Here is a 7,596-nt window from a genome sequence, read left to right as displayed (position 1 = left end):
AGGAAATATATATTATCTTAAGTGGTCTACTAGACGCCTTCGAGACAATGTATATGTTAAACACGAGAGGGTTGGTCACACACTGACACTAATGTTTATTTTTTGACCACAATGGCAGTGCTGCTACGCCCTCCACTCAGAGCTGGAGACTGGGGGTCACAGGAAAGGCCAGAGCGAGGAGGGAAATATAATGACCTGAGAACTAACTCATCTCATTAGGAATACAACATCAGGTTCAAACACACACACACACACACACACACACACACACACACACACACACACACACACACACACACACACACACACACACACACACACACACACACACACACACACACACACACACACACACACACACACACACACGGCCTACCACTAGAGGTTCACAATGATGTCAAATCATGACGCATTTTTTTTATGGCCAGCATTTGATACCCAACCTGACACAACAGTGTCATGAACTTTATTTGTGTGTGTGTTGGTGTGTGTGTATGTGTATTTGTGTGTGTGATCAGTGCTGAGGGATTAGGTAAAGACAGCAGTGTGTACATCTGGGGTGCTGTGTCAGCCAGAGATCTGTCCAGAGACCCTGGACTGTGTCCAGCAAACAGGATTGAATGTTACATGGTTCCACAGGCCATGTAAACCAGCAGTCCTAACCTAACCTTAAACTCCACTATAACCATAACCTAACCTTAAACTCCACTGTAACCCTAACATAACCCCAACCTCTACTGTAACCCTAACCTAACCCTAACCTAACCCTACCGTCTACTGTAACCCTAACCTAACCTAACCCTAACCTCCACTGTAACCCTAACCTAACCTAACATTAACCTCTACTGTAACCCTAACCTAACCTTAACCTCTACTGTAACCCTAACCGTAACCTCTACTGTAACCCTAACCTAACCTTAACCTCTACTGTAACCCTAACCTAACCTTAACCTCTACTGTAACCCTAACCTAACCTTAACCTCTACTGTAACCCCAACCCTAACCTAACCTTAACCTCTACTGTAACCCTAACCCTAACCTTAACCTCTACTGTAACCCTAACCCTAACCTAACCTTAACCTCTACTGTAACCCTAACCTAACCTTAACCTCTACTGTAACCCTAACCTAACCTTAACCTCTACTGTAACCCTAACCTAACCTTAACCTCTACTGTAACCCTAACCTAACCTTAACCTCTACTGTAACCCTAACCCTAACCCTAACCTCTACTGTAACCCTAACCTCTACTGTAACCCTAACCTCCTGTAACCTTAATCTCCACTGTAACCCTAACCTAACCCTAACCTCTACTGTAACCCTAACCTAACCCTAACCTCTACTGTAACCCTAACATCTACTGTAACCCTAACCTAACCTTAACCTCTACTGTAACCCTAACCTTAACCTCTACTGTAACCCTAACCTAACCTTAACCTCTACTGTAACCCTAACCTTAACCTCTACTGTAACCCTAACCTAACCTTAACCTCTACTGTAACCCTAACCTTAACCTCTACTGTAACCCTAACCTTAACCTCTACTGTAACCCTAACCTTAACCTCTACTGTAACCCTAACCCTAACCTCTACTGTAACCCTAACCTTAACCTCTACTGTAACCCTAACCTAACCTTAACCCCAACCTAACCCTAACCTTAACCCCAACCTAACCCTACCGTCTACTGTAACCCTACCCTAACCTAACCCTAACCTCCACTGTAACCCTAACCCTAACCTCCTGTAACCCTAACCTCCACTGTAACCCTAACCTTAACCTCTACTGTAACCCTAACCTAACCCCAACCTCCTGTAACCTTAATCTCCACTGTAGCCCTACTACTGGGGAACTAATGGTCACTGGAGACTCATGGTCACTGGATAATTAATGGTCACTGGAGACTCGTGGCCACTGGGGAACTAATGGTCACTGGAGACTCGTGGTCACTGGGGAACTAATGGTCACTGGGGGACTAATGGTCACCGGGGGACTAATGTTCAACGGGGAACTAATGGTCACTGGGGAACTATGGTCACCGGGGGACTAATGGTCACCGGGGGACTAATGGTCACCGGGGGACTAATGGTCACCGGGGAACTAATGGTCACCAGGGAACTAATGGTGACAGGGGAACTAATGGTCACCGGGGAACCAATGTTGACAGGGGGACTAATGGTCACCGGGGAACTAATGGTCACCGGGGGACTAAAGGTCACCGGGGGACTAATGGTCACCGGGGAACTAATGGTCACTGGGGAACTAATGGTCACCGGGGGACTAATAGTCACCAGGGAACTAATGTTGACAGGGGAACTAATGGTCACCAGGGAACTAATGTTGACAGGGGGACTAATGGTCACCGGGGAACTAATGGTCACCGGGGGACTAAAGGTCACCGGGGGACTAATGGTCACCGGGGAACTAATGTTGACAGGGGAACTAATGGTCACCAGGGAACTAATGTTGACAGGGGAACTAATGGTCACCAGGGAACTAATGTTGACAGGGGGACTAATGGTCACCGGGGAACTAATGGTCACCGGGGAACTAATGGTGACAGGGGGACTAATGGTCACCGGGGAACTAAAGGTCACCAGGGAACTAATGGGCACCAGGGGACTAATGGTCACTAGGGAACTAATGGTCACTGGGGGACTAATGGTCACTGGGGAACTAATGGTCACTGGGGGACTACTGGTCACTGGGGGACTAATGGTCACTGGGGGATTAATGGTCACTGGGGAACTAATGGTCATTGGGGGACTAATGGTCACCGGGGGACTAATGGTCACTGGGGGATTAATGAGCCTTGGACTCCAAGCTTCATGTTCTTGTACCAGCAGGCTCTGATGTTTGTAAAATGTAACCAGAATAAACTTGCATGAGGAGCATATTTTATCATGGACATCAGCTTTGTAGACTGTGGATGGATGTCTCTCTTAGAACAGAAAACACAAATGATATCTTGCTGTTTTTAGACTGTGGATGGATGTCTCTCTTAGAACAGAAAACACAAATGATATCTTGCTGTTTTTAGACTGGGGATGGATGTCTCAATTAGAACAGAAAACACAAATGATATCTTGCTGTTTTTAGACTGGGGATGGATGTCTCAATTAGAACAGAAAACACAAATGATATCTTGCTGTTTTTAGACTGGGGATGGATGTCTCAATTAGAACAGAAAAATACACGTGATATCTTGCTGTTTTTAGACTGGGGATGGATGTCTCAATTAGAACAAAAAAATACACGTGATATCTTGCTGTTTTTGTCAAGTACATTTGTGAAGTATATTCAGAAATAAAACCAATGCCAATGTGTTGCTGTAACAACAGGTGGACATGGGGGGGTGCTGTACTCCTCCTGTGGCCCCTGTGACTGAGGTCTGTGACAGGAAGCCAGCGAGGGTCTTTCCTCTCCGACCCACTGGGACAGTCAGTTCATTTGCGTTTACAGTTCTGCAGCTACAGGCTCTGTTCCTGCTCTTCACTGAGAGGAAGTAGTCGTTTCACATTTCCTGGCTAAATCCGTCCATCTATCTCCTCTTCATCTTCTGGTGTAGTGTGTGTGTGTGTGTGGTCTGTTGTGTTGTGTCTGTGTGTGTATGTGTGTATGGGCCTGTGTGTGTGTGTGTGGGGTGCACATGGGTGTGTGTGTGGTCACGTGTGTGTGTCTGTTTCTCTGTGTGTGTGTGTGTGTGTCTGTTGTGTCTCTGTGTGTTTATGTTGGTGTATCCGCCCATCCTTTCTGTGGATTTTAGAGTACTACAGTGCATGACCCTGTGATGGCTTTTCAGTGACATTGGCATCCAGACCAGGGTCTCCTTCATCACAGAGCTGTTTGGTGAGGAGCCTCGCTGAGTTTTTCCAGCTACTCCTTTTCCTTCCTGTCTTTATCCAAACATCCAAAGGAGGCTGGGAAGGATTTTCTTCTCTCACCGCTCTCCTCCGTGGCAACTGGGAAAGATCTTCTCTCACCGCTCTCCTCCGTGGCAACTGGGAAAGATCTTCTCTCACCGCTCTCCTCCGTGGCCACTGGGGAGGTTCTTCTTCTCTCACCTCTCTCCTTCGTGGCCACCCACTGGGGAGGTTCTCCTTCTCACACCGCTCTCCTCCGTGGCCACTGGGGAGGTTCTTCTTCTCTCACCGCTCTCCTCCGTGGCCACTGGGGAGGTTCTTCTTCTCTCACCTCTCTCCTTCGTGGCCACCCACTGGGGAGGTTCTTCTTCTCACACCGCTCTCCTCCGTGGCCACTGGGGAGGTTCTTCTTCTCTCACCGCTCTCCTCCGTGGCCACCCACTGGGGAGGTTCTTCTTCTCTCACCGCTCTCTTCCGTGGCCACTGGGGAGGTTCTTCTTCTCTCACCGCTCTCCTCCGTGGCCACTGGGGAGGTTCTTCTTCTCTCTCCACTCTCCTCCGTGGCCACTGGGGAGGTTCTTCTTCTCTCACCGCTCTCCTCTGTGGCCACTGGGGAGGTTCTTCTTCTCTCACCACTCTCCTCCATGGCCACTGGGTAGGTTCTTCTTCTCTCACCGCTCTCCTCTGTGGACACTGGGGAGGTTCTTCTTCTCTCACCGCTCTCCTCCGTGGCCACTGGTTAGAGGCCTCATTACTTTATGTACTTCACAATCTGTTCTTCACGCTCATTACTGGATTGTTGACAGAATGGTTGCATAACAGCCCAACTGTTTATCAGAACACATAATGTTGTTGCTTCAGTGTTGAAAATAAAGATCTTGTAGATAGATAGGCACAATATGATGTATTTTTTAATACCGTATAATACTGTAGATACACTTAATGTTGTGGCATCGAGACATACTGGCCCTATGAAAACCTCTTGGCTTTAATCACTCATGACCATTGGACAACCAAACCACAAAAAGTTAGGTCTGACATTTTGCCGACTGGAAGCTCCGGTAATCCTCACTCAGTAACAGTCTAATTGCTCAATATGACATCTGGCTGCACTCTTCTGGCTACGTAGAATCTCTTAAGTCTACTTGATTTATACAGTTGACTTTTCCAAGCCAGGGATTATGAAACCTTACTCGAACAAGCATGGGAAATGTGCTGTGGTCTGTGCAACTCATAATGTTGGCGATCAGGCTTGGTTTGTGAGTGAGTATACAGATATTGTACATGTAACAAGTCCTGATTCCGATACGTCACGTTTTCAAAGGTTCCCTTACTTGGTCTGTAGACCAGCTTATTCCTCCACCTGGATGGATTCTCCTAAAAATGCCATGCTTCTTTTTTAGGGGTCAAAGGTCATATCTGGCCCGCCCTCCCACCGGCCGTCCACCCCTCCCTCTCCACGGCGCTGGCCGACAGGAAACAATGTGCTTTAACAGCCCACCTTTTCCCATATCCTGGGAGGAGCCTGCGGTCGGCGCTGGGATAAGAACAATGACAGGAAACACGGAGAGGAGTGAGAGAGTTCTCTGGGAGACGTTGGAATGGTGGAGACTGCATGATGGAGGCCTGGAGGGGTGGAGGGGTGGGGGCCTGGAGGGCTGGAGGGGTGGAGGGCTGGAGGGCTAGAGGTGTGGGGGCCTGGAGGGCTGGAAGGCTGGAGGGGTGGAGGGATGGAGGGGTGGAGGGCTAGAGGGGTGGAGGGGTAGAAGGGTGGAGGGCTGGAGGGATGGAGGGGTAGAGGGCTGGAGGGATGGAGGAAGGCACACCTAGTGTGAGTGGACCGGCTGGACATTTGCTCTTAGCATTCCTCTGAATAGCAGAGGAACTGTGTTTATTAGCCCCCTGATTGTTTCTGTAATGTCTTAATGGGCTCTTCTAGGAATTACTAAGGACTTTGTTCCTTCCTTGAGAACTTGTTTGGGTTCAAGTTGCTCGCCTGATACTAACTGTAAGTTAAGTGTGCCTGGAAAATACTTGCTTTCACAAGCTGGTGTGGGAAATTCATTTGAGTTTACATGTTTAGTGAGTCAGTGATGAACAACAGGCAATCAAACATGGAACACAAACGTATTCTGTTTCCTGCATCTGACAAAACTGTACTGTGCTTTTCGTTGCGCATTATCATGCAAGCAATATCGGCAACCTAATTACTAAATAGTTATGACTAAATAATTTCCCTTTGACCTTCACAGATCATTTATCATCTGGACTTTGGGGAGGGATTGTTTTATGAGAAATCCCACAATGAAACATGGCTTTGAGACGTTTCCTCACCTAACCTCGATAAACAACAATATGTGAGAAACACTATAGGAATGGTCCCATCGCTTGCATGTTCATCAACTTCTACAGAAAGCCTTTAGTATCTGTTCTCTGTTAGGGTTGCGGTATGCCCATAACTTTCAGAGCATTCTGTTTCACAGAATTTCAGTGAGACCCTTTTAAATCTATTCAATCATGATGAGTGTTACGCTGTATGTATCCCAAACCACCAATGACACCCAAAAACCTCACTGTGGAATCAAATGGGAGCGCCCTGACAGTTTACAATTTACGACCCCATGTCTGTCTGTCGGTAAGGCCAAGCGGACTGAGGGGCCAACGGAGCACCAGACTTCCTGCGGGCCCCACCCAGCCATCCAGCCCAGCCAGCCCAGGTCACATCCACTCAACTGGACCACGGAGCTCAGAGCTTGACCTAACCCCTCCACACCCTCCACACCCAGCCTCAGCCAAGAAGTCATTCCATTGTTCTCAAGAGTGCAGACATCCTATACTTGGCAAGCCCAGATTATGTTCTAAGCATGTATCTCTTTGCCAGATGTGTGTCTGTCTCTGGTTGTTAAGTTTAGTAGCCAATGGTGTGGTTGTTCGTATTGTGTTGTCATCATCGCTGGTTTTTACTGTCACTAATGGCAATGATAGTGTGACTGGAAATGATCTTCGACAATACGTTGTGGTAGAAGCAAAGTGGGCTGATTTTCGCCTATAGCCTACCCTATAAACTGACTGGATTCACCCGTAATGGAGGTCAATTCCATTCAATTTCATTTCCTCATGCAAAAAGCACTTGATTACGATGTTGTGGTCAACATGGCCCTCCTCAAGCAAACCTCAAAAAGAATGTCCCACACATACTTCCACAGATACGTAGTTCTGGAATGTGTTAGAGAAGTTGTCAGTGTTCCATGGAAGGCAGGCCAAGCCTGCTCTATGCAATCTATCTGACCCTCGCTCATCTTTCACCCACACACTGACAGACACACTGGGAATCTGGGTCTATGGCAGATACAGGCTGCATCCCAAATGGCACCCCATTCGCTACATAGTGTACTACTTTTGACCAGTGCCATATGGGCCCTGCTCAACAGTAGTGTGCTACATTGGGAATAGGGTGCAATTTGGGACATACACATAGTGTGTAGAGACAGGCTATGACCCCTTATAGTTTAGAAAATATTTAGGTGGTGATGGGATTCAGTTCCATTGCTCCTCTTCTAAAGCCAGACAGGGGGAGTGCTAATGTTTTGCCAGAGTTAAACTCTGAAGGAAGTCAGATTAGGGTTGGTCGTCATCACCACTAAAAGCCCTTATGTAGAACTGAAGGTATTGGAGCAGGGTTCAAATCTCTCTCTCTCTCTTCCATTTGCACCTCCATTTGGTAGAGATTGATTACA

The sequence above is a fragment of the Oncorhynchus clarkii genome, unplaced genomic scaffold (genome assembly GCF_045791955.1).
Source record: "Oncorhynchus clarkii lewisi isolate Uvic-CL-2024 unplaced genomic scaffold, UVic_Ocla_1.0 unplaced_contig_1763_pilon_pilon, whole genome shotgun sequence".
NCBI lineage: Eukaryota > Metazoa > Chordata > Actinopteri > Salmoniformes > Salmonidae > Oncorhynchus > Oncorhynchus clarkii.
This window is presented reverse-complemented; position numbering follows the sequence as displayed.